The 21226-nt window shown below is 50.5% G+C and overlaps 54 non-coding genes across 54 annotated transcripts; all 54 read right to left on the minus strand.

Moving 5' to 3' along the window:
• Positions 1-118: 118 nt before the first annotated feature.
• Positions 119-192, minus strand: trnat-agu (transfer RNA threonine (anticodon AGU)). The gene has a single exon. It is a non-coding gene; the product is annotated as a tRNA-Thr (tRNA).
• Positions 193-306: 114 nt separating this feature from the next.
• On the minus strand, positions 307-396 carry trnar-ucu (transfer RNA arginine (anticodon UCU)). The gene is given in 2 exon segments: positions 307-342; positions 360-396. It is a non-coding gene; the product is annotated as a tRNA-Arg (tRNA).
• A 180-nt stretch (positions 397-576) lies between these two features.
• trnat-ugu (transfer RNA threonine (anticodon UGU)) lies at positions 577-650 on the minus strand. The gene has a single exon. It is a non-coding gene; the product is annotated as a tRNA-Thr (tRNA).
• A 506-nt stretch (positions 651-1156) lies between these two features.
• Positions 1157-1230, minus strand: trnat-cgu (transfer RNA threonine (anticodon CGU)). Its single transcript has one exon. It is a non-coding gene; the product is annotated as a tRNA-Thr (tRNA).
• A 486-nt stretch (positions 1231-1716) lies between these two features.
• Positions 1717-1790, minus strand: trnat-agu (transfer RNA threonine (anticodon AGU)). Its single transcript has one exon. It is a non-coding gene; the product is annotated as a tRNA-Thr (tRNA).
• Positions 1791-1904: 114 nt separating this feature from the next.
• trnar-ucu (transfer RNA arginine (anticodon UCU)) lies at positions 1905-1994 on the minus strand. Its single transcript is given in 2 exon segments — positions 1905-1940; positions 1958-1994. It is a non-coding gene; the product is annotated as a tRNA-Arg (tRNA).
• Positions 1995-2173: 179 nt separating this feature from the next.
• Positions 2174-2247, minus strand: trnat-ugu (transfer RNA threonine (anticodon UGU)). Its single transcript has one exon. It is a non-coding gene; the product is annotated as a tRNA-Thr (tRNA).
• Positions 2248-2753: 506 nt separating this feature from the next.
• Positions 2754-2827, minus strand: trnat-cgu (transfer RNA threonine (anticodon CGU)). The gene has a single exon. It is a non-coding gene; the product is annotated as a tRNA-Thr (tRNA).
• Positions 2828-3313: 486 nt separating this feature from the next.
• Positions 3314-3387, minus strand: trnat-agu (transfer RNA threonine (anticodon AGU)). Its single transcript has one exon. It is a non-coding gene; the product is annotated as a tRNA-Thr (tRNA).
• A 114-nt stretch (positions 3388-3501) lies between these two features.
• On the minus strand, positions 3502-3591 carry trnar-ucu (transfer RNA arginine (anticodon UCU)). Its single transcript is given in 2 exon segments — positions 3502-3537; positions 3555-3591. It is a non-coding gene; the product is annotated as a tRNA-Arg (tRNA).
• A 179-nt stretch (positions 3592-3770) lies between these two features.
• On the minus strand, positions 3771-3844 carry trnat-ugu (transfer RNA threonine (anticodon UGU)). Its single transcript has one exon. It is a non-coding gene; the product is annotated as a tRNA-Thr (tRNA).
• A 506-nt stretch (positions 3845-4350) lies between these two features.
• Positions 4351-4424, minus strand: trnat-cgu (transfer RNA threonine (anticodon CGU)). Its single transcript has one exon. It is a non-coding gene; the product is annotated as a tRNA-Thr (tRNA).
• A 486-nt stretch (positions 4425-4910) lies between these two features.
• Positions 4911-4984, minus strand: trnat-agu (transfer RNA threonine (anticodon AGU)). The gene has a single exon. It is a non-coding gene; the product is annotated as a tRNA-Thr (tRNA).
• A 114-nt stretch (positions 4985-5098) lies between these two features.
• trnar-ucu (transfer RNA arginine (anticodon UCU)) lies at positions 5099-5188 on the minus strand. Its single transcript is given in 2 exon segments — positions 5099-5134; positions 5152-5188. It is a non-coding gene; the product is annotated as a tRNA-Arg (tRNA).
• A 180-nt stretch (positions 5189-5368) lies between these two features.
• trnat-ugu (transfer RNA threonine (anticodon UGU)) lies at positions 5369-5442 on the minus strand. Its single transcript has one exon. It is a non-coding gene; the product is annotated as a tRNA-Thr (tRNA).
• A 506-nt stretch (positions 5443-5948) lies between these two features.
• Positions 5949-6022, minus strand: trnat-cgu (transfer RNA threonine (anticodon CGU)). The gene has a single exon. It is a non-coding gene; the product is annotated as a tRNA-Thr (tRNA).
• A 486-nt stretch (positions 6023-6508) lies between these two features.
• trnat-agu (transfer RNA threonine (anticodon AGU)) lies at positions 6509-6582 on the minus strand. Its single transcript has one exon. It is a non-coding gene; the product is annotated as a tRNA-Thr (tRNA).
• A 114-nt stretch (positions 6583-6696) lies between these two features.
• Positions 6697-6786, minus strand: trnar-ucu (transfer RNA arginine (anticodon UCU)). Its single transcript is given in 2 exon segments — positions 6697-6732; positions 6750-6786. It is a non-coding gene; the product is annotated as a tRNA-Arg (tRNA).
• A 179-nt stretch (positions 6787-6965) lies between these two features.
• Positions 6966-7039, minus strand: trnat-ugu (transfer RNA threonine (anticodon UGU)). Its single transcript has one exon. It is a non-coding gene; the product is annotated as a tRNA-Thr (tRNA).
• A 506-nt stretch (positions 7040-7545) lies between these two features.
• On the minus strand, positions 7546-7619 carry trnat-cgu (transfer RNA threonine (anticodon CGU)). The gene has a single exon. It is a non-coding gene; the product is annotated as a tRNA-Thr (tRNA).
• Positions 7620-8105: 486 nt separating this feature from the next.
• On the minus strand, positions 8106-8179 carry trnat-agu (transfer RNA threonine (anticodon AGU)). The gene has a single exon. It is a non-coding gene; the product is annotated as a tRNA-Thr (tRNA).
• Positions 8180-8293: 114 nt separating this feature from the next.
• trnar-ucu (transfer RNA arginine (anticodon UCU)) lies at positions 8294-8383 on the minus strand. The gene is given in 2 exon segments: positions 8294-8329; positions 8347-8383. It is a non-coding gene; the product is annotated as a tRNA-Arg (tRNA).
• A 179-nt stretch (positions 8384-8562) lies between these two features.
• Positions 8563-8636, minus strand: trnat-ugu (transfer RNA threonine (anticodon UGU)). The gene has a single exon. It is a non-coding gene; the product is annotated as a tRNA-Thr (tRNA).
• Positions 8637-9142: 506 nt separating this feature from the next.
• trnat-cgu (transfer RNA threonine (anticodon CGU)) lies at positions 9143-9216 on the minus strand. The gene has a single exon. It is a non-coding gene; the product is annotated as a tRNA-Thr (tRNA).
• Positions 9217-9702: 486 nt separating this feature from the next.
• trnat-agu (transfer RNA threonine (anticodon AGU)) lies at positions 9703-9776 on the minus strand. Its single transcript has one exon. It is a non-coding gene; the product is annotated as a tRNA-Thr (tRNA).
• A 114-nt stretch (positions 9777-9890) lies between these two features.
• Positions 9891-9980, minus strand: trnar-ucu (transfer RNA arginine (anticodon UCU)). The gene is given in 2 exon segments: positions 9891-9926; positions 9944-9980. It is a non-coding gene; the product is annotated as a tRNA-Arg (tRNA).
• A 180-nt stretch (positions 9981-10160) lies between these two features.
• Positions 10161-10234, minus strand: trnat-ugu (transfer RNA threonine (anticodon UGU)). The gene has a single exon. It is a non-coding gene; the product is annotated as a tRNA-Thr (tRNA).
• A 506-nt stretch (positions 10235-10740) lies between these two features.
• trnat-cgu (transfer RNA threonine (anticodon CGU)) lies at positions 10741-10814 on the minus strand. The gene has a single exon. It is a non-coding gene; the product is annotated as a tRNA-Thr (tRNA).
• Positions 10815-11300: 486 nt separating this feature from the next.
• On the minus strand, positions 11301-11374 carry trnat-agu (transfer RNA threonine (anticodon AGU)). The gene has a single exon. It is a non-coding gene; the product is annotated as a tRNA-Thr (tRNA).
• A 114-nt stretch (positions 11375-11488) lies between these two features.
• On the minus strand, positions 11489-11578 carry trnar-ucu (transfer RNA arginine (anticodon UCU)). Its single transcript is given in 2 exon segments — positions 11489-11524; positions 11542-11578. It is a non-coding gene; the product is annotated as a tRNA-Arg (tRNA).
• A 179-nt stretch (positions 11579-11757) lies between these two features.
• On the minus strand, positions 11758-11831 carry trnat-ugu (transfer RNA threonine (anticodon UGU)). Its single transcript has one exon. It is a non-coding gene; the product is annotated as a tRNA-Thr (tRNA).
• Positions 11832-12337: 506 nt separating this feature from the next.
• Positions 12338-12411, minus strand: trnat-cgu (transfer RNA threonine (anticodon CGU)). The gene has a single exon. It is a non-coding gene; the product is annotated as a tRNA-Thr (tRNA).
• A 486-nt stretch (positions 12412-12897) lies between these two features.
• Positions 12898-12971, minus strand: trnat-agu (transfer RNA threonine (anticodon AGU)). The gene has a single exon. It is a non-coding gene; the product is annotated as a tRNA-Thr (tRNA).
• Positions 12972-13085: 114 nt separating this feature from the next.
• Positions 13086-13175, minus strand: trnar-ucu (transfer RNA arginine (anticodon UCU)). The gene is given in 2 exon segments: positions 13086-13121; positions 13139-13175. It is a non-coding gene; the product is annotated as a tRNA-Arg (tRNA).
• Positions 13176-13354: 179 nt separating this feature from the next.
• Positions 13355-13428, minus strand: trnat-ugu (transfer RNA threonine (anticodon UGU)). Its single transcript has one exon. It is a non-coding gene; the product is annotated as a tRNA-Thr (tRNA).
• Positions 13429-13934: 506 nt separating this feature from the next.
• trnat-cgu (transfer RNA threonine (anticodon CGU)) lies at positions 13935-14008 on the minus strand. The gene has a single exon. It is a non-coding gene; the product is annotated as a tRNA-Thr (tRNA).
• A 486-nt stretch (positions 14009-14494) lies between these two features.
• Positions 14495-14568, minus strand: trnat-agu (transfer RNA threonine (anticodon AGU)). The gene has a single exon. It is a non-coding gene; the product is annotated as a tRNA-Thr (tRNA).
• A 114-nt stretch (positions 14569-14682) lies between these two features.
• On the minus strand, positions 14683-14772 carry trnar-ucu (transfer RNA arginine (anticodon UCU)). Its single transcript is given in 2 exon segments — positions 14683-14718; positions 14736-14772. It is a non-coding gene; the product is annotated as a tRNA-Arg (tRNA).
• A 179-nt stretch (positions 14773-14951) lies between these two features.
• trnat-ugu (transfer RNA threonine (anticodon UGU)) lies at positions 14952-15025 on the minus strand. The gene has a single exon. It is a non-coding gene; the product is annotated as a tRNA-Thr (tRNA).
• A 506-nt stretch (positions 15026-15531) lies between these two features.
• On the minus strand, positions 15532-15605 carry trnat-cgu (transfer RNA threonine (anticodon CGU)). Its single transcript has one exon. It is a non-coding gene; the product is annotated as a tRNA-Thr (tRNA).
• A 486-nt stretch (positions 15606-16091) lies between these two features.
• trnat-agu (transfer RNA threonine (anticodon AGU)) lies at positions 16092-16165 on the minus strand. The gene has a single exon. It is a non-coding gene; the product is annotated as a tRNA-Thr (tRNA).
• A 114-nt stretch (positions 16166-16279) lies between these two features.
• On the minus strand, positions 16280-16369 carry trnar-ucu (transfer RNA arginine (anticodon UCU)). The gene is given in 2 exon segments: positions 16280-16315; positions 16333-16369. It is a non-coding gene; the product is annotated as a tRNA-Arg (tRNA).
• A 179-nt stretch (positions 16370-16548) lies between these two features.
• On the minus strand, positions 16549-16622 carry trnat-ugu (transfer RNA threonine (anticodon UGU)). The gene has a single exon. It is a non-coding gene; the product is annotated as a tRNA-Thr (tRNA).
• Positions 16623-17128: 506 nt separating this feature from the next.
• trnat-cgu (transfer RNA threonine (anticodon CGU)) lies at positions 17129-17202 on the minus strand. The gene has a single exon. It is a non-coding gene; the product is annotated as a tRNA-Thr (tRNA).
• A 486-nt stretch (positions 17203-17688) lies between these two features.
• Positions 17689-17762, minus strand: trnat-agu (transfer RNA threonine (anticodon AGU)). Its single transcript has one exon. It is a non-coding gene; the product is annotated as a tRNA-Thr (tRNA).
• Positions 17763-17876: 114 nt separating this feature from the next.
• On the minus strand, positions 17877-17966 carry trnar-ucu (transfer RNA arginine (anticodon UCU)). Its single transcript is given in 2 exon segments — positions 17877-17912; positions 17930-17966. It is a non-coding gene; the product is annotated as a tRNA-Arg (tRNA).
• Positions 17967-18145: 179 nt separating this feature from the next.
• Positions 18146-18219, minus strand: trnat-ugu (transfer RNA threonine (anticodon UGU)). Its single transcript has one exon. It is a non-coding gene; the product is annotated as a tRNA-Thr (tRNA).
• Positions 18220-18725: 506 nt separating this feature from the next.
• trnat-cgu (transfer RNA threonine (anticodon CGU)) lies at positions 18726-18799 on the minus strand. Its single transcript has one exon. It is a non-coding gene; the product is annotated as a tRNA-Thr (tRNA).
• A 486-nt stretch (positions 18800-19285) lies between these two features.
• Positions 19286-19359, minus strand: trnat-agu (transfer RNA threonine (anticodon AGU)). The gene has a single exon. It is a non-coding gene; the product is annotated as a tRNA-Thr (tRNA).
• Positions 19360-19473: 114 nt separating this feature from the next.
• Positions 19474-19563, minus strand: trnar-ucu (transfer RNA arginine (anticodon UCU)). Its single transcript is given in 2 exon segments — positions 19474-19509; positions 19527-19563. It is a non-coding gene; the product is annotated as a tRNA-Arg (tRNA).
• A 179-nt stretch (positions 19564-19742) lies between these two features.
• Positions 19743-19816, minus strand: trnat-ugu (transfer RNA threonine (anticodon UGU)). The gene has a single exon. It is a non-coding gene; the product is annotated as a tRNA-Thr (tRNA).
• A 506-nt stretch (positions 19817-20322) lies between these two features.
• trnat-cgu (transfer RNA threonine (anticodon CGU)) lies at positions 20323-20396 on the minus strand. The gene has a single exon. It is a non-coding gene; the product is annotated as a tRNA-Thr (tRNA).
• Positions 20397-20882: 486 nt separating this feature from the next.
• Positions 20883-20956, minus strand: trnat-agu (transfer RNA threonine (anticodon AGU)). The gene has a single exon. It is a non-coding gene; the product is annotated as a tRNA-Thr (tRNA).
• A 114-nt stretch (positions 20957-21070) lies between these two features.
• Positions 21071-21160, minus strand: trnar-ucu (transfer RNA arginine (anticodon UCU)). The gene is given in 2 exon segments: positions 21071-21106; positions 21124-21160. It is a non-coding gene; the product is annotated as a tRNA-Arg (tRNA).
• Positions 21161-21226: the final 66 nt, after the last annotated feature.

Here is a 21226-nt window from a genome sequence, read left to right on the forward strand (position 1 = left end):
GCAGCATCTGAGGGGTGGTTCGCAAATTAAATTGCATGCTGCTCTGGCACTCCTCTGCACCCCCTTTTTTACGGAGAGCAAAACCTCACAGCCCAAGGCGTCACTTGATCACCAGCAAAGGCACCGCTGGGATTCGAACCCAGGATCTCCTGTTTACTAGACAGGCGCTTTAACCAACTAAGCCACGGCGCCAACTTGCATGTACCTGCCAAGAAAGTGAGATTTAGAGTTTTATAAGTCCGGAGGGGTGGCCAGAGAGCATATGTGTTTGTTGGCCAAGCGCCATTAACAGAAAGCCAAAAGCAACGACTCTGGTGGGACTCGAACCCACAACCTTTGAATGGCCTCATCTGGCAGTCTAGAAGTCCAATGCGCTATCCATTGCGCCACAGAGCCACGTGTGGAGTTTTTTTTTTCCTGGCTGTTCCAGTGCGTTGAATTGAGTTCAGGTATTTGGGGAGCGGGAAGGACAAGATATGTGGGCCTCTCTGCAATTGGTATGTGGTTGGAAAAGCGGAGTATCTGTAAGGGCTTCCTTTCCCAGAAAGAACCCACAGAGCAGAGCCACCTGTTAAAAGGCACCGCTGGGAATCGAACCCAGGATCTCCTGTTTACAAGACAAGCGCTTTGACCAGCTAAGCCACGGCGCCCTGCTGCGTTGTTGACTTGGGTCAGAATTGTTCGGCAGCAGCTGAGGGGTGGTTGGCAAATGAAATCGCATGTTGCTGTGACGCTCCTCTGTACCGCATGATTGCGCAAAGCAAAACCATACAACCCAAGGTGGTGTTTGATAACCAGCAAAGACAGTGCTGAGATTTGAATTCAGTATGTCCTATTTACTACACAAGCTTTAACCAACTAAGCCACGGCGCCAACCTGCACACACTCTCTCAGGGAGGGGCACTTAGAGGATTAAAGCATCCAGATAAGAGGCCAACGGCCAGGCTCTGCACAGCAATGGCCTCATCTGGCCGTCTAGAAGTCCAGTTTGCTATCTTTTGTACCACAGAGCCTGTCAGCAAGTGTTGACCTGTTCAAAAGAGCGTCAGCATTATCAGGATCTGGTTTGGAAATGCAATCGCCTGCTGCCTTTGCTATCCCTGTTTGCAGTCCGATCTCAGAAAAGCACATGCTTGAGGCACACAGGGGACGCTAAAGGCACCGCTGGGATTTGAACCCAGGATCTCCTGTTTACGAGACAGACGCTTTAACCAACTAAGCCACGGCGCCAAGCAGAGCCCTACAGCTCTGGGAGGGTGAGTAAGTTGATCAAAACATCCAGCGGTGAGGACAAAGGTCCACGTGCTGGTCAGCTTATGAGATTTTTCACAACTTTCTGTTGCCAGAGGGCATAAGCGTGCAATTAAATGATAAACGAAAGGCAAGAAGTCACCAATCTGTTTTGACTCAAACCCACAAACTTTAAATGGCCTCACACCGGAGACTAATAGCCCAATGCGCTACACTCTGCGCCACGTGCAGCAGCTCCTTCCAGGCTTGCAGCAGTCCTAAACCAAGGATCACCTGTTTGCAAGGCAAGCTCTTTGACCAGCTGAGCCATGCTGCATCGCTGAGATGACTCTGGCCAGTATTGTTCGGCAGCATCTGAGGGGTGGTTCGCAAATTAAATTGCATGCTGCTCTGGCACTCCTCTGCACCCCCTTTTTTACGGAGAGCAAAACCTCACAGCCCAAGGCGTCACTTGATCACCAGAAAAGGCACCGCTGGGATTCGAACCCAGGATCTCCTGTTTACTAGACAGGCGCTTTAACCAACTAAGCCACGGCGCCAACTTGCATGTACCTGCCAAGAAAGTGAGATTTAGAGTTTTATAAGTCCGGAGGGGTGGCCAGAGAGCATATGTGTTTGTTGGCCAAGCGCCATTAACAGAAAGCCAAAAGCAACGACTCTGGTGGGACTCGAACCCACAACCTTTGAATGGCCTCATCTGGCAGTCTAGAAGTCCAATGCGCTATCCATTGCGCCACAGAGCCACGTGTGGAGCTTTTTTTTCCTGGATGTTCCAGTGCGTTGAATTGAGTTCAGGTATTTGGGGAGCGGGAAGGACAAGATATGTGGGCCTCTCTGCAATTGGTATGTGGTTGGAAAAGCGGAGTATCTGTAAGGGCTTCCTTTCCCAGAAAGAACCCACAGAGCAGAGCCACCTGTTAAAAGGCACCGCTGGGAATCGAACCCAGGATCTCCTGTTTACAAGACAAGCGCTTTGACCAGCTAAGCCACGGCGCCCTGCTGCGTTGTTGACTTGGGTCAGAATTGTTCGGCAGCAGCTGAGGGGTGGTTGGCAAATGAAATCGCATGTTGCTCTGACGCTCCTCTGTACCGCATGATTGCGCAAAGCAAAACCATACAACCCAAGGTGGTGTTTGATAACCAGCAAAGACAGTGCTGAGATTTGAATTCAGTATGTCCTATTTACTACACAAGCTTTAACCAACTAAGCCACGGCGCCAACCTGCACACACTCTCTCAGGGAGGGGCACTTAGAGGATTAAAGCATCCAGATAAGAGGCCAACGGCCAGGCTCTGCACAGCAATGGCCTCATCTGGCCGTCTAGAAGTCCAGTTTGCTATCTTTTGTACCACAGAGCCTGTCAGCAAGTGTTGACCTGTTCAAAAGAGCGTCAGCATTATCAGGATCTGGTTTGGAAATGCAATCGCCTGCTGCCTTTGCTATCCCTGTTTGCAGTCCGATCTCAGAAAAGCACATGCTTGAGGCACACAGGGGACGCTAAAGGCACCGCTGGGATTTGAACCCAGGATCTCCTGTTTACGAGACATACGCTTTAACCAACTAAGCCACGGCGCCAAGCAGAGCCCTACAGCTCTGGGAGGGTGAGTAAGTTGATCAAAACATCCAGCGGTGAGGACAAAGGTCCACGTGCTGGTCAGCTTATGAGATTTTTCACAACTTTCTGTTGCCAGAGGGCATAAGCGTGCAATTTAATGATAAACGAAAGGCAAGAAGTCACCAATCTGTTTTGACTCAAACCCACAAACTTTAAATGGCCTCACACCGGAGACTAATAGCCCAATGCGCTACACTCTGCGCCACGTGCAGCAGCTCCTTCCAGGCTTGCAGCAGTCCTAAACCAAGGATCACCTGTTTGCAAGGCAAGCTCTTTGACCAGCTGAGCCATGCTGCATCGCTGAGATGACTCTGGCCAGTATTGTTCGGCAGCATCTGAGGGGTGGTTCGCAAATTAAATTGCATGCTGCTCTGGCACTCCTCTGCACCCCCTTTTTTACGGAGAGCAAAACCTCACAGCCCAAGGCGTCACTTGATCACCAGCAAAGGCACCGCTGGGATTCGAACCCAGGATCTCCTGTTTACTAGACAGGCGCTTTAACCAACTAAGCCACGGCGCCAACTTGCATGTACCTGCCAAGAAAGTGAGATTTAGAGTTTTATAAGTCCGGAGGGGTGGCCAGAGAGCATATGTGTTTGTTGGCCAAGCGCCATTAACAGAAAGCCAAAAGCAACGACTCTGGTGGGACTCGAACCCACAACCTTTGAATGGCCTCATCTGGCAGTCTAGAAGTCCAATGCGCTATCCATTGCGCCACAGAGCCACGTGTGGAGTTTTTTTTTCCTGGCTGTTCCAGTGCGTTGAATTGAGTTCAGGTATTTGGGGAGCGGGAAGGACAAGATATGTGGGCCTCTCTGCAATTGGTATGTGGTTGGAAAAGCGGAGTATCTGTAAGGGCTTCCTTTCCCAGAAAGAACCCACAGAGCAGAGCCACCTGTTAAAAGGCACCGCTGGGAATCGAACCCAGGATCTCCTGTTTACAAGACAAGCGCTTTGACCAGCTAAGCCACGGCGCCCTGCTGCGTTGTTGACTTGGGTCAGAATTGTTCGGCAGCAGCTGAGGGGTGGTTGGCAAATGAAATCGCATGTTGCTCTGACGCTCCTCTGTACCGCATGATTGCGCAAAGCAAAACCATACAACCCAAGGTGGTGTTTGATAACCAGCAAAGACAGTGCTGAGATTTGAATTCAGTATGTCCTATTTACTACACAAGCTTTAACCAACTAAGCCACGGTGCCAACCTGCACACACTCTCTCAGGGAGGGGCACTTAGAGGATTAAAGCATCCAGATAAGAGGCCAACGGCCAGGCTCTGCACAGCAATGGCCTCATCTGGCCGTCTAGAAGTCCAGTTTGCTATCTTTTGTACCACAGAGCCTGTCAGCAAGTGTTGACCTGTTCAAAAGAGCGTCAGCATTATCAGGATCTGGTTTGGAAATGCAATCGCCTGCTGCCTTTGCTATCCCTGTTTGCAGTCCGATCTCAGAAAAGCACATGCTTGAGGCACACAGGGGACGCTAAAGGCACCGCTGGGATTTGAACCCAGGATCTCCTGTTTACGAGACAGACGCTTTAACCAACTAAGCCACTGCGCCAAGCAGAGCCCTACAGCTCTGGGAGGGTGAGTAAGTTGATCAAAACATCCAGCGGTGAGGACAAAGGTCCACGTGCTGGTCAGCTTATGAGATTTTTCACAACTTTCTGTTGCCAGAGGGCATAAGCGTGCAATTTAATGATAAACAAAAGGCAAGAAGTCACCAATCTGTTTTGACTCAAACCCACAAACTTTAAATGGCCTCACACCGGAGACTAATAGCCCAATGCGCTACACTCTGCGCCACGTGCAGCAGCTCCTTCCAGGCTTGCAGCAGTCCTAAACCAAGGATCACCTGTTTGCAAGGCAAGCTCTTTGACCAGCTGAGCCATGCTGCATCGCTGAGATGACTCTGGCCAGTATTGTTCGGCAGCATCTGAGGGGTGGTTCGCAAATTAAATTGCATGCTGCTCTGGCACTCCTCTGCACCCCCTTTTTTACGGAGAGCAAAACCTCACAGCCCAAGGCGTCACTTGATCACCAGCAAAGGCACCGCTGGGATTCGAACCCAGGATCTCCTGTTTACTAGACAGGCGCTTTAACCAACTAAGCCACGGCGCCAACTTGCATGTACCTGCCAAGAAAGTGAGATTTAGAGTTTTATAAGTCCGGAGGGGTGGCCAGAGAGCATATGTGTTTGTTGGCCAAGCGCCATTAACAGAAAGCCAAAAGCAACGACTCTGGTGGGACTCGAACCCACAACCTTTGAATGGCCTCATCTGGCAGTCTAGAAGTCCAATGCGCTATCCATTGCGCCACAGAGCCACGTGTGGAGTTTTTTTTTTCCTGGCTGTTCCAGTGCGTTGAATTGAGTTCAGGTATTTGGGGAGCGGGAAGGACAAGATATGTGGGCCTCTCTGCAATTGGTATGTGGTTGGAAAAGCGGAGTATCTGTAAGGGCTTCCTTTCCCAGAAAGAACCCACAGAGCAGAGCCACCTGTTAAAAGGCACCGCTGGGAATCGAACCCAGGATCTCCTGTTTACAAGACAAGCGCTTTGACCAGCTAAGCCACGGCGCCCTGCTGCGTTGTTGACTTGGGTCAGAATTGTTCGGCAGCAGCTGAGGGGTGGTTGGCAAATGAAATCGCATGTTGCTGTGACGCTCCTCTGTACCGCATGATTGCGCAAAGCAAAACCATACAACCCAAGGTGGTGTTTGATAACCAGCAAAGACAGTGCTGAGATTTGAATTCAGTATGTCCTATTTACTACACAAGCTTTAACCAACTAAGCCACGGCGCCAACCTGCACACACTCTCTCAGGGAGGGGCACTTAGAGGATTAAAGCATCCAGATAAGAGGCCAACGGCCAGGCTCTGCACAGCAATGGCCTCATCTGGCCGTCTAGAAGTCCAGTTTGCTATCTTTTGTACCACAGAGCCTGTCAGCAAGTGTTGACCTGTTCAAAAGAGCGTCAGCATTATCAGGATCTGGTTTGGAAATGCAATCGCCTGCTGCCTTTGCTATCCCTGTTTGCAGTCCGATCTCAGAAAAGCACATGCTTGAGGCACACAGGGGACGCTAAAGGCACCGCTGGGATTTGAACCCAGGATCTCCTGTTTACGAGACAGACGCTTTAACCAACTAAGCCACGGCGCCAAGCAGAGCCCTACAGCTCTGGGAGGGTGAGTAAGTTGATCAAAACATCCAGCGGTGAGGACAAAGGTCCACGTGCTGGTCAGCTTATGAGATTTTTCACAACTTTCTGTTGCCAGAGGGCATAAGCGTGCAATTTAATGATAAACAAAAGGCAAGAAGTCACCAATCTGTTTTGACTCAAACCCACAAACTTTAAATGGCCTCACACCGGAGACTAATAGCCCAATGCGCTACACTCTGCGCCACGTGCAGCAGCTCCTTCCAGGCTTGCAGCAGTCCTAAACCAAGGATCACCTGTTTGCAAGGCAAGCTCTTTGACCAGCTGAGCCATGCTGCATCGCTGAGATGACTCTGGCCAGTATTGTTCGGCAGCATCTGAGGGGTGGTTCGCAAATTAAATTGCATGCTGCTCTGGCACTCCTCTGCACCCCCTTTTTTACGGAGAGCAAAACCTCACAGCCCAAGGCGTCACTTGATCACCAGCAAAGGCACCGCTGGGATTCGAACCCAGGATCTCCTGTTTACTAGACAGGCGCTTTAACCAACTAAGCCACGGCGCCAACTTGCATGTACCTGCCAAGAAAGTGAGATTTAGAGTTTTATAAGTCCGGAGGGGTGGCCAGAGAGCATATGTGTTTGTTGGCCAAGCACCATTAACAGAAAGCCAAAAGCAACGACTCTGGTGGGACTCGAACCCACAACCTTTGAATGGCCTCATCTGGCAGTCTAGAAGTCCAATGCGCTATCCATTGCGCCACAGAGCCACGTGTGGAGTTTTTTTTTCCTGGCTGTTCCAGTGCGTTGAATTGAGTTCAGGTATTTGGGGAGCGGGAAGGACAAGATATGTGGGCCTCTCTGCAATTGGTATGTGGTTGGAAAAGCGGAGTATCTGTAAGGGCTTCCTTTCCCAGAAAGAACCCACAGAGCAGAGCCACCTGTTAAAAGGCACCGCTGGGAATCGAACCCAGGATCTCCTGTTTACAAGACAAGCGCTTTGACCAGCTAAGCCACGGCGCCCTGCTGCGTTGTTGACTTGGGTCAGAATTGTTCGGCAGCAGCTGAGGGGTGGTTGGCAAATGAAATCGCATGTTGCTCTGACGCTCCTCTGTACCGCATGATTGCGCAAAGCAAAACCATACAACCCAAGGTGGTGTTTGATAACCAGCAAAGACAGTGCTGAGATTTGAATTCAGTATGTCCTATTTACTACACAAGCTTTAACCAACTAAGCCACGGCGCCAACCTGCACACACTCTCTCAGGGAGGGGCACTTAGAGGATTAAAGCATCCAGATAAGAGGCCAACGGCCAGGCTCTGCACAGCAATGGCCTCATCTGGCCGTCTAGAAGTCCAGTTTGCTATCTATTGTACCACAGAGCCTGTCAGCAAGTGTTGACCTGTTCAAAAGAGCGTCAGCATTATCAGGATCTGGTTTGGAAATGCAATCGCCTGCTGCCTTTGCTATCCCTGTTTGCAGTCCGATCTCAGAAAAGCACATGCTTGAGGCACACAGGGGACGCTAAAGGCACCGCTGGGATTTGAACCCAGGATCTCCTGTTTACGAGACAGACACTTTAACCAACTAAGCCACGGCGCCAAGCAGAGCCCTACAGCTCTGGGAGGGTGAGTAAGTTGATCAAAACATCCAGCGGTGAGGACAAAGGTCCACGTGCTGGTCAGCTTATGAGATTTTTCACAACTTTCTGTTGCCAGAGGGCATAAGCGTGCAATTAAATGATAAACGAAAGGCAAGAAGTCACCAATCTGTTTTGACTCAAACCCACAAACTTTAAATGGCCTCACACCGGAGACTAATAGCCCAATGCGCTACACTCTGCGCCACGTGCAGCAGCTCCTTCCAGGCTTGCAGCAGTCCTAAACCAAGGATCACCTGTTTGCAAGGCAAGCTCTTTGACCAGCTGAGCCATGCTGCATCGCTGAGATGACTCTGGCCAGTATTGTTCGGCAGCATCTGAGGGGTGGTTCGCAAATTAAATTGCATGCTGCTCTGGCACTCCTCTGCACCCCCTTTTTTACGGAGAGCAAAACCTCACAGCCCAAGGCGTCACTTGATCACCAGCAAAGGCACCGCTGGGATTCGAACCCAGGATCTCCTGTTTACTAGACAGGCGCTTTAACCAACTAAGCCACGGCGCCAACTTGCATGTACCTGCCAAGAAAGTGAGATTTAGAGTTTTATAAGTCCGGAGGGGTGGCCAGAGAGCATATGTGTTTGTTGGCCAAGCGCCATTAACAGAAAGCCAAAAGCAACGACTCTGGTGGGACTCGAACCCACAACCTTTGAATGGCCTCATCTGGCAGTCTAGAAGTCCAATGCGCTATCCATTGCGCCACAGAGCCACGTGTGGAGTTTTTTTTTCCTGGCTGTTCCAGTGCGTTGAATTGAGTTCAGGTATTTGGGGAGCGGGAAGGACAAGATATGTGGGCCTCTCTGCAATTGGTATGTGGTTGGAAAAGCGGAGTATCTGTAAGGGCTTCCTTTCCCAGAAAGAACCCACAGAGCAGAGCCACCTGTTAAAAGGCACCGCTGGGAATCGAACCCAGGATCTCCTGTTTACAAGACAAGCGCTTTGACCAGCTAAGCCACGGCGCCCTGCTGCGTTGTTGACTTGGGTCAGAATTGTTCGGCAGCAGCTGAGGGGTGGTTGGCAAATGAAATCGCATGTTGCTCTGACGCTCCTCTGTACCGCATGATTGCGCAAAGCAAAACCATACAACCCAAGGTGGTGTTTGATAACCAGCAAAGACAGTGCTGAGATTTGAATTCAGTATGTCCTATTTACTACACAAGCTTTAACCAACTAAGCCACGGTGCCAACCTGCACACACTCTCTCAGGGAGGGGCACTTAGAGGATTAAAGCATCCAGATAAGAGGCCAACGGCCAGGCTCTGCACAGCAATGGCCTCATCTGGCCGTCTAGAAGTCCAGTTTGCTATCTTTTGTACCACAGAGCCTGTCAGCAAGTGTTGACCTGTTCAAAAGAGCGTCAGCATTATCAGGATCTGGTTTGGAAATGCAATCGCCTGCTGCCTTTGCTATCCCTGTTTGCAGTCCGATCTCAGAAAAGCACATGCTTGAGGCACACAGGGGACGCTAAAGGCACCGCTGGGATTTGAACCCAGGATCTCCTGTTTACGAGACAGACGCTTTAACCAACTAAGCCACGGCGCCAAGCAGAGCCCTACAGCTCTGGGAGGGTGAGTAAGTTGATCAAAACATCCAGCGGTGAGGACAAAGGTCCACGTGCTGGTCAGCTTATGAGATTTTTCACAACTTTCTGTTGCCAGAGGGCATAAGCGTGCAATTTAATGATAAACAAAAGGCAAGAAGTCACCAATCTGTTTTGACTCAAACCCACAAACTTTAAATGGCCTCACACCGGAGACTAATAGCCCAATGCGCTACACTCTGCGCCACGTGCAGCAGCTCCTTCCAGGCTTGCAGCAGTCCTAAACCAAGGATCACCTGTTTGCAAGGCAAGCTCTTTGACCAGCTGAGCCATGCTGCATCGCTGAGATGACTCTGGCCAGTATTGTTCGGCAGCATCTGAGGGGTGGTTCGCAAATTAAATTGCATGCTGCTCTGGCACTCCTCTGCACCCCCTTTTTTACGGAGAGCAAAACCTCACAGCCCAAGGCGTCACTTGATCACCAGCAAAGGCACCGCTGGGATTCGAACCCAGGATCTCCTGTTTACTAGACAGGCGCTTTAACCAACTAAGCCACGGCGCCAACTTGCATGTACCTGTCAAGAAAGTGAGATTTAGAGTTTTATAAGTCCGGAGGGGTGGCCAGAGAGCATATGTGTTTGTTGGCCAAGCGCCATTAACAGAAAGCCAAAAGCAACGACTCTGGTGGGACTCGAACCCACAACCTTTGAATGGCCTCATCTGGCAGTCTAGAAGTCCAATGCGCTATCCATTGCGCCACAGAGCCACGTGTGGAGTTTTTTTTTTCCTGGCTGTTCCAGTGCGTTGAATTGAGTTCAGGTATTTGGGGAGCGGGAAGGACAAGATATGTGGGCCTCTCTGCAATTGGTATGTGGTTGGAAAAGCGGAGTATCTGTAAGGGCTTCCTTTCCCAGAAAGAACCCACAGAGCAGAGCCACCTGTTAAAAGGCACCGCTGGGAATCGAACCCAGGATCTCCTGTTTACAAGACAAGCGCTTTGACCAGCTAAGCCACGGCGCCCTGCTGCGTTGTTGACTTGGGTCAGAATTGTTCGGCAGCAGCTGAGGGGTGGTTGGCAAATGAAATCGCATGTTGCTGTGACGCTCCTCTGTACCGCATGATTGCGCAAAGCAAAACCATACAACCCAAGGTGGTGTTTGATAACCAGCAAAGACAGTGCTGAGATTTGAATTCAGTATGTCCTATTTACTACACAAGCTTTAACCAACTAAGCCACGGCGCCAACCTGCACACACTCTCTCAGGGAGGGGCACTTAGAGGATTAAAGCATCCAGATAAGAGGCCAACGGCCAGGCTCTGCACAGCAATGGCCTCATCTGGCCGTCTAGAAGTCCAGTTTGCTATCTTTTGTACCACAGAGCCTGTCAGCAAGTGTTGACCTGTTCAAAAGAGCGTCAGCATTATCAGGATCTGGTTTGGAAATGCAATCGCCTGCTGCCTTTGCTATCCCTGTTTGCAGTCCGATCTCAGAAAAGCACATGCTTGAGGCACACAGGGGACGCTAAAGGCACCGCTGGGATTTGAACCCAGGATCTCCTGTTTACGAGACAGACGCTTTAACCAACTAAGCCACGGCGCCAAGCAGAGCCCTACAGCTCTGGGAGGGTGAGTAAGTTGATCAAAACATCCAGCGGTGAGGACAAAGGTCCACGTGCTGGTCAGCTTATGAGATTTTTCACAACTTTCTGTTGCCAGAGGGCATAAGCGTGCAATTAAATGATAAACGAAAGGCAAGAAGTCACCAATCTGTTTTGACTCAAACCCACAAACTTTAAATGGCCTCACACCGGAGACTAATAGCCCAATGCGCTACACTCTGCGCCACGTGCAGCAGCTCCTTCCAGGCTTGCAGCAGTCCTAAACCAAGGATCACCTGTTTGCAAGGCAAGCTCTTTGACCAGCTGAGCCATGCTGCATCGCTGAGATGACTCTGGCCAGTATTGTTCGGCAGCATCTGAGGGGTGGTTCGCAAATTAAATTGCATGCTGCTCTGGCACTCCTCTGCACCCCCTTTTTTACGGAGAGCAAAACCTCACAGCCCAAGGCGTCACTTGATCACCAGCAAAGGCACCGCTGGGATTCGAACCCAGGATCTCCTGTTTACTAGACAGGCGCTTTAACCAACTAAGCCACGGCGCCAACTTGCATGTACCTGCCAAGAAAGTGAGATTTAGAGTTTTATAAGTCCGGAGGGGTGGCCAGAGAGCATATGTGTTTGTTGGCCAAGCGCCATTAACAGAAAGCCAAAAGCAACGACTCTGGTGGGACTCGAACCCACAACCTTTGAATGGCCTCATCTGGCAGTCTAGAAGTCCAATGCGCTATCCATTGCGCCACAGAGCCACATGTGGAGTTTTTTTTTCCTGGCTGTTCCAGTGCGTTGAATTGAGTTCAGGTATTTGGGGAGCGGGAAGGACAAGATATGTGGGCCTCTCTGCAATTGGTATGTGGTTGGAAAAGCGGAGTATCTGTAAGGGCTTCCTTTCCCAGAAAGAACCCACAGAGCAGAGCCACCTGTTAAAAGGCACCGCTGGGAATCGAACCCAGGATCTCCTGTTTACAAGACAAGCGCTTTGACCAGCTAAGCCACGGCGCCCTGCTGCGTTGTTGACTTGGGTCAGAATTGTTCGGCAGCAGCTGAGGGGTGGTTGGCAAATGAAATCGCATGTTGCTCTGACGCTCCTCTGTACCGCATGATTGCGCAAAGCAAAACCATACAACCCAAGGTGGTGTTTGATAACCAGCAAAGACAGTGCTGAGATTTGAATTCAGTATGTCCTATTTACTACACAAGCTTTAACCAACTAAGCCACGGCGCCAACCTGCACACACTCTCTCAGGGAGGGGCACTTAGAGGATTAAAGCATCCAGATAAGAGGCCAACGGCCAGGCTCTGCACAGCAATGGCCTCATCTGGCCGTCTAGAAGTCCAGTTTGCTATCTTTTGTACCACAGAGCCTGTCAGCAAGTGTTGACCTGTTCAAAAGAGCGTCAGCATTATCAGGATCTGGTTTGGAAATGCAATCGCCTGCTGCCTTTGCTATCCCTGTTTGCAGTCCGATCTCAGAAAAGCACATGCTTGAGGCACACAGGGGACGCTAAAGGCACCGCTGGGATTTGAACCCAGGATCTCCTGTTTACGAGACAGACGCTTTAACCAACTAAGCCACGGCGCCAAGCAGAGCCCTACAGCTCTGGGAGGGTGAGTAAGTTGATCAAAACATCCAGCGGTGAGGACAAAGGTCCACGTGCTGGTCAGCTTATGAGATTTTTCACAACTTTCTGTTGCCAGAGGGCATAAGCGTGCAATTTAATGATAAACAAAAGGCAAGAAGTCACCAATCTGTTTTGACTCAAACCCACAAACTTTAAATGGCCTCACACCGGAGACTAATAGCCCAATGCGCTACACTCTGCGCCACGTGCAGCAGCTCCTTCCAGGCTTGCAGCAGTCCTAAACCAAGGATCACCTGTTTGCAAGGCAAGCTCTTTGACCAGCTGAGCCATGCTGCATCGCTGAGATGACTCTGGCCAGTATTGTTCGGCAGCATCTGAGGGGTGGTTCGCAAATTAAATTGCATGCTGCTCTGGCACTCCTCTGCACCCCCTTTTTTACGGAGAGCAAAACCTCACAGCCCAAGGCGTCACTTGATCACCAGCAAAGGCACCGCTGGGATTCGAACCCAGGATCTCCTGTTTACTAGACAGGCGCTTTAACCAACTAAGCCACGGCGCCAACTTGCATGTACCTGCCAAGAAAGTGAGATTTAGAGTTTTATAAGTCCGGAGGGGTGGCCAGAGAGCATATGTGTTTGTTGGCCAAGCACCATTAACAGAAAGCCAAAAGCAACGACTCTGGTGGGACTCGAACCCACAACCTTTGAATGGCCTCATCTGGCAGTCTAGAAGTCCAATGCGCTATCCATTGCGCCACAGAGCCACGTGTGGAGTTTTTTTTTCCTGGCTGTTCCAGTGCGTTGAATTGAGTTCAGGTATTTGGGGAGCGGGAAGGACAAGATATGTGGGCCTCTCTGCAATTGGTATGTGGTTGGAAAAGCGGAGTATCTGTAAGGGCTTCCTTTCCCAGAAAGAACCCACAGAGCAGAGCCACCTGTTAAAAGGCACCGCTGGGAATCGAACCCAGGATCTCCTGTTTACAAGACAAGCGCTTTGACCAGCTAAGCCACGGCGCCCTGCTGCGTTGTTGACTTGGGTCAGAATTGTTCGGCAGCAGCTGAGGGGTGGTTGGCAAATGAAATCGCATGTTGCTCTGACGCTCCTCTGTACCGCATGATTGCGCAAAGCAAAACCATACAACCCAAGGTGGTGTTTGATAACCAGCAAAGACAGTGCTGAGATTTGAATTCAGTATGTCCTATTTACTACACAAGCTTTAACCAACTAAGCCACGGCGCCAACCTGCACACACTCTCTCAGGGAGGGGCACTTAGAGGATTAAAGCATCCAGATAAGAGGCCAACGGCCAGGCTCTGCACAGCAATGGCCTCATCTGGCCGTCTAGAAGTCCAGTTTGCTATCTATTGTACCACAGAGCCTGTCAGCAAGTGTTGACCTGTTCAAAAGAGCGTCAGCATTATCAGGATCTGGTTTGGAAATGCAATCGCCTGCTGCCTTTGCTATCCCTGTTTGCAGTCCGATCTCAGAAAAGCACATGCTTGAGGCACACAGGGGACGCTAAAGGCACCGCTGGGATTTGAACCCAGGATCTCCTGTTTACGAGACAGACACTTTAACCAACTAAGCCACGGCGCCAAGCAGAGCCCTACAGCTCTGGGAGGGTGAGTAAGTTGATCAAAACATCCAGCGGTGAGGACAAAGGTCCACGTGCTGGTCAGCTTATGAGATTTTTCACAACTTTCTGTTGCCAGAGGGCATAAGCGTGCAATTAAATGATAAACGAAAGGCAAGAAGTCACCAATCTGTTTTGACTCAAACCCACAAACTTTAAATGGCCTCACACCGGAGACTAATAGCCCAATGCGCTACACTCTGCGCCACGTGCAGCAGCTCCTTCCAGGCTTGCAGCAGTCCTAAACCAAGGATCACCTGTTTGCAAGGCAAGCTCTTTGACCAGCTGAGCCATGCTGCATCGCTGAGATGACTCTGGCCAGTATTGTTCGGCAGCATCTGAGGGGTGGTTCGCAAATTAAATTGCATGCTGCTCTGGCACTCCTCTGCACCCCCTTTTTTACGGAGAGCAAAACCTCACAGCCCAAGGCGTCACTTGATCACCAGAAAAGGCACCGCTGGGATTCGAACCCAGGATCTCCTGTTTACTAGACAGGCGCTTTAACCAACTAAGCCACGGCGCCAACTTGCATGTACCTGCCAAGAAAGTGAGATTTAGAGTTTTATAAGTCCGGAGGGGTGGCCAGAGAGCATATGTGTTTGTTGGCCAAGCGCCATTAACAGAAAGCCAAAAGCAACGACTCTGGTGGGACTCGAACCCACAACCTTTGAATGGCCTCATCTGGCAGTCTAGAAGTCCAATGCGCTATCCATTGCGCCACAGAGCCACGTGTGGAGTTTTTTTTTCCTGGCTGTTCCAGTGCGTTGAATTGAGTTCAGGTATTTGGGGAGCGGGAAGGACAAGATATGTGGGCCTCTCTGCAATTGGTATGTGGTTGGAAAAGCGGAGTATCTGTAAGGGCTTCCTTTCCCAGAAAGAACCCACAGAGCAGAGCCACCTGTTAAAAGGCACCGCTGGGAATCGAACCCAGGATCTCCTGTTTACAAGACAAGCGCTTTGACCAGCTAAGCCACGGCGCCCTGCTGCGTTGTTGACTTGGGTCAGAATTGTTCGGCAGCAGCTGAGGGGTGGTTGGCAAATGAAATCGCATGTTGCTCTGACGCTCCTCTGTACCGCATGATTGCGCAAAGCAAAACCATACAACCCAAGGTGGTGTTTGATAACCAGCAAAGACAGTGCTGAGATTTGAATTCAGTATGTCCTATTTACTACACAAGCTTTAACCAACTAAGCCACGGCGCCAACCTGCACACACTCTCTCAGGGAGGGGCACTTAGAGGATTAAAGCATCCAGATAAGAGGCCAACGGCCAGGCTCTGCACAGCAATGGCCTCATCTGGCCGTCTAGAAGTCCAGTTTGCTATCTTTTGTACCACAGAGCCTGTCAGCAAGTGTTGACCTGTTCAAAAGAGCGTCAGCATTATCAGGATCTGGTTTGGAAATGCAATCGCCTGCTGCCTTTGCTATCCCTGTTTGCAGTCCGATCTCAGAAAAGCACATGCTTGAGGCACACAGGGGACGCTAAAGGCACCGCTGGGATTTGAACCCAGGATCTCCTGTTTACGAGACAGACGCTTTAACCAACTAAGCCACGGCGCCAAGCAGAGCCCTACAGCTCTGGGAGGGTGAGTAAGTTGATCAAAACATCCAGCGGTGAGGACAAAGGTCCACGTGCTGGTCAGCTTATGAGATTTTTCACAACTTTCTGTTGCCAGAGGGCATAAGCGTGCAATTTAATGATAAACAAAAGGCAAGAAGTCACCAATCTGTTTTGACTCAAACCCACAAACTTTAAATGGCCTCACACCGGAGACTAATAGCCCAATGCGCTACACTCTGCGCCACGTGCAGCAGCTCCTTCCAGGCTTGCAGCAGTCCTAAACCAAGGATCACCTGTTTGCAAGGCAAGCTCTTTGACCAGCTGAGCCATGCTGCATCGCTGAGATGACTCTGGCCAGTATTGTTCGGCAGCATCTGAGGGGTGGTTCGCAAATTAAATTGCATGCTGCTCTGGCACTCCTCTGCACCCCCTTTTTTACGGAGAGCAAAACCTCACAGCCCAAGGCGTCACTTGATCACCAGCAAAGGCACCGCTGGGATTCGAACCCAGGATCTCCTGTTTACTAGACAGGCGCTTTAACCAACTAAGCCACGGCGCCAACTTGCATGTACCTGCCAAGAAAGTGAGATTTAGAGTTTTATAAGTCCGGAGGGGTGGCCAGAGAGCATATGTGTTTGTTGGCCAAGCGCCATTAACAGAAAGCCAAAAGCAACGACTCTGGTGGGACTCGAACCCACAACCTTTGAATGGCCTCATCTGGCAGTCTAGAAGTCCAATGCGCTATCCATTGCGCCACAGAGCCACGTGTGGAGTTTTTTTTTCCTGGCTGTTCCAGTGCGTTGAATTGAGTTCAGGTATTTGGGGAGCGGGAAGGACAAGATATGTGGGCCTCTCTGCAATTGGTATGTGGTTGGAAAAGCGGAGTATCTGTAAGGGCTTCCTTTCCCAGAAAGAACCCACAGAGCAGAGCCACCTGTTAAAAGGCACCGCTGGGAATCGAACCCAGGATCTCCTGTTTACAAGACAAGCGCTTTGACCAGCTAAGCCACGGCGCCCTGCTGCGTTGTTGACTTGGGTCAGAATTGTTCGGCAGCAGCTGAGGGGTGGTTGGCAAATGAAATCGCATGTTGCTGTGACGCTCCTCTGTACCGCATGATTGCGCAAAGCAAAACCATACAACCCAAGGTGGTGTTTGATAACCAGCAAAGACAGTGCTGAGATTTGAATTCAGTATGTCCTATTTACTACACAAGCTTTAACCAACTAAGCCACGGCGCCAACCTGCACACACTCTCTCAGGGAGGGGCACTTAGAGGATTAAAGCATCCAGATAAGAGGCCAACGGCCAGGCTCTGCACAGCAATGGCCTCATCTGGCCGTCTAGAAGTCCAGTTTGCTATCTTTTGTACCACAGAGCCTGTCAGCAAGTGTTGACCTGTTCAAAAGAGCGTCAGCATTATCAGGATCTGGTTTGGAAATGCAATCGCCTGCTGCCTTTGCTATCCCTGTTTGCAGTCCGATCTCAGAAAAGCACATGCTTGAGGCACACAGGGGACGCTAAAGGCACCGCTGGGATTTGAACCCAGGATCTCCTGTTTACGAGACAGACGCCTTAACCAACTAAGCCACGGCGCCAAGCAGAGCCCTACAGCTCTGGGAGGGTGAGTAAGTTGATCAAAACATGCAGAGGTGAGGACAAAGGTCCACGTGCTGGTCAGCTTATGAGATTTTTCACAACTTTCTGTTGCCAGAGGGCATAAGCGTGCAATTTAATGATAAACGAAAGGCAAGAAGTCACCAATCTGTTTTGACTCAAACCCACAAACTTTAAATGGCCTCACACGGGAGACTAATAGCCCAATGCGCTACACTCTGCGCCACGTGCAGCAGCTCCTTCCAGGCTTGCAGCAGTCCTAAACCAAGGATCACCTGTTTGCAAGGCAAGTTCTTTGACCAGCTGAGCCATGCTGCATCGCTGAGATGACTCTGGCCAGTATTGTTCGGCAGCATCTGAGGGGTGGTTCGCAAATTAAATTGCATGCTGCTCTGGCACTCCTCTGCACCCCCTTTTTTACGGAGAGCAAAACCTCACAGCCCAAGGCGTCACTTGATCACCAGCAAAGGCACCGCTGGGATTCGAACCCAGGATCTCCTGTTTACTAGACAGGCGCTTTAACCAACTAAGCCACGGCGCCAACTTGCATGTACCTGCCAAGAAAGTGAGATTTAGAGTTTTATAAGTCCGGAGGGGTGGCCAGAGAGCATATGTGTTTGTTGGCCAAGCGCCATTAACAGAAAGCCAAAAGCAACGACTCTGGTGGGACTCGAACCCACAACCTTTGAATGGCCTCATCTGGCAGTCTAGAAGTCCAATGCGCTATCCATTGCGCCACAGAGCCACGTGTGGAGTTTTTTTTTCCTGGCTGTTCCAGTGCGTTGAATTGAGTTCAGGTATTTGGGGAGCGGGAAGGACAAGATATGTGGGCCTCTCTGCAATTGGTATGTGGTTGGAAAAGCGGAGTATCTGTAAGGGCTTCCTTTCCCAGAAAGAACCCACAGAGCAGAGCCACCTGTTAAAAGGCACCGCTGGGAATCGAACCCAGGATCTCCTGTTTACAAGACAAGCGCTTTGACCAGCTAAGCCACGGCGCCCTGCTGCGTTGTTGACTTGGGTCAGAATTGTTCGGCAGCAGCTGAGGGGTGGTTGGCAAATGAAATCGCATGTTGCTGTGACGCTCCTCTGTACCGCATGATTGCGCAAAGCAAAACCATACAACCCAAGGTGGTGTTTGATAACCATCAAAGACAGTGCTGAGATTTGAATTCAGTATGTCCTATTTACTACACAAGCTTTAACCAACTAAGCCACGGCGCCAACCTGCACACACTCTCTCAGGGAGGGGCACTTAGAGGATTAAAGCATCCAGATAAGAGGCCAACGGCCAGGCTCTGCACAGCAATGGCCTCATCTGGCCGTCTAGAAGTCCAGTTTGCTATCTATTGTACCACAGAGCATGTCAGCAAGTGTTGACCTGTTCAAAAGAGCGTCAGCATTATCAGGATCTGGTTTGGAAATGCAATCGCCTGCTGCCTTTGCTATCCCTGTTTGCAGTCCGATCTCAGAAAAGCACATGCTTGAGGCACACAGGGGACGCTAAAGGCACCGCTGGGATTTGAACCCAGGATCTCCTGTTTACGAGACAGACGCTTTAACCAACTAAGCCACGGCGCCAAGCAGAGCCCTACAGCTCTGGGAGGGTGAGTAAGTTGATCAAAACATCCAGCGGTGAGGACAAAGGTCCACGTGCTGGTCAGCTTATGAGATTTTTCACAACTTTCTGTTGCCAGAGGGCATAAGCGTGCAATTTAATGATAAACGAAAGGCAAGAAGTCACCAATCTGTTTTGACTCAAACCCACAAACTTTAAATGGCCTCACACCGGAGACTAATAGCCCAATGCGCTACACTCTGCGCCACGTGCAGCAGCTCCTTCCAGGCTTGCAGCAGTCCTAAACCAAGGATCACCTGTTTGCAAGGCAAGCTCTTTGACCAGCTGAGCCATGCTGCATCGCTGAGATGACTCTGGCCAGTATTGTTCGGCAGCATCTGAGGGGTGGTTCGCAAATTAAATTGCATGCTGCTCTGGCACTCCTCTGCACCCCCTTTTTTACGGAGAGCAAAACCTCACAGCCCAAGGCGTCACTTGATCACCAGCAAAGGCACCGCTGGGATTCGAACCCAGGATCTCCTGTTTACTAGACAGGCGCTTTAACCAACTAAGCCACGGCGCCAACTTGCATGTACCTGCCAAGAAAGTGAGATTTAGAGTTTTATAAGTCCGGAGGGGTGGCCAGAGAGCATATGTGTTTGTTGGCCAAGCGCCATTAACAGAAAGCCAAAAGCAACGACTCTGGTGGGACTCGAACCCACAACCTTTGAATGGCCTCATCTGGCAGTCTAGAAGTCCAATGCGCTATCCATTGCGCCACAGAGCCACGTGTGGAGTTTTTTTTTCCTGGCTGTTCCAGTGCGTTGAATTGAGTTCAGGTATTTGGGGAGCGGGAAGGACAAGATATGTGGGCCTCTCTGCAATTGGTATGTGGTTGGAAAAGCGGAGTATCTGTAAGGGCTTCCTTTCCCAGAAAGAACCCACAGAGCAGAGCCACCTGTTAAAAGGCACCGCTGGGAATCGAACCCAGGATCTCCTGTTTACAAGACAAGCGCTTTGACCAGCTAAGCCACGGCGCCCTGCTGCGTTGTTGACTTGGGTCAGAATTGTTCGGCAGCAGCTGAGGGGTGGTTGGCAAATGAAATCGCATGTTGCTCTGACGCTCCTCTGTACCGCATGATTGCGCAAAGCAAAACCATACAACCCAAGGTGGTGTTTGATAACCAGCAAAGACAGTGCTGAGATTTGAATTCAGTATGTCCTATTTACTACACAAGCTTTAACCAACTAAGCCACGGCGCCAACCTGCACACACTCTCTCAGGGAGGGGCACTTAGAGGATTAAAGCATCCAGATAAGAGGCCAACGGCCAGGCTCTGCACAGCAATGGCCTCATCTGGCCGTCTAGAAGTCCAGTTTGCTATCTTTTGTACCACAGAGCCTGTCAGCAAGTGTTGACCTGTTCAAAAGAGCGTCAGCATTATCAGGATCTGGTTTGGAAATGCAATCGCCTGCTGCCTTTGCTATCCCTGTTTGCAGTCCGATCTCAGAAAAGCACATGCTTGAGGCACACAGGGGACGCTAAAGGCACCGCTGGGATTTGAACCCAGGATCTCCTGTTTACGAGACAGACGCTTTAACCAACTAAGCCACGGCGCCAAGCAGAGCCCTACAGCTCTGGGAGGGTGAGTAAGTTGATCAAAACATCCAGCGGTGAGGACAAAGGTCCACGTGCTGGTCAGCTTATGAGATTTTTCACAACTTTCTGTTGCCAGAGGGCATAAGCGTGCAATTTAATGATAAACAAAAGGCAAGAAGTCACCAATCTGTTTTGACTCAAACCCACAAACTTTAAATGGCCTCACACCGGAGACTAATAGCCCAATGCGCTACACTCTGCGCCACGTGCAGCAGCTCCTTCCAGGCTTGCAGCAGTCCTAAACCAAGGATCACCTGTTTGCAAGGCAAGCTCTTTGACCAGCTGAGCCATGCTGCATCGCTGAGATGACTCTGGCCAGTATTGTTCGGCAGCATCTGAGGGGTGGTTCGCAAATTAAATTGCATGCTGCTCTGGCACTCCTCTGCACCCCCTTTTTTACGGAGAGCAAAACCTCACAGCCCAAGGCGTCACTTGATCACCAGCAAAGGCACCGCTGGGATTCGAACCCAGGATCTCCTGTTTACTAGACAGGCGCTTTAACCAACTAAGCCACGGCGCCAACTTGCATGTACCTGCCAAGAAAGTGAGATTTAGAGTTTTATAAGTCCGGAGGGGTGGCCAGAGAGCATATGTGTTTGTTGGCCAAGCGCCATTAACAGAAAGCCAAAAGCAACGACTCTGGTGGGACTCGAACCCACAACCTTTGAATGGCCTCATCTGGCAGTCTAGAAGTCCAATGCGCTATCCATTGCGCCACAGAGCCACGTGTGGAGTTTTTTTTTCCTGGCTGTTCCAGTGCGTTGAATTGAGTTCAGGTATTTGGGGAGCG

This window comes from Carassius gibelio, chromosome B15 (assembly GCF_023724105.1).
Source record: "Carassius gibelio isolate Cgi1373 ecotype wild population from Czech Republic chromosome B15, carGib1.2-hapl.c, whole genome shotgun sequence".
In the NCBI taxonomy this organism is placed as follows: domain Eukaryota; kingdom Metazoa; phylum Chordata; class Actinopteri; order Cypriniformes; family Cyprinidae; genus Carassius; species Carassius gibelio.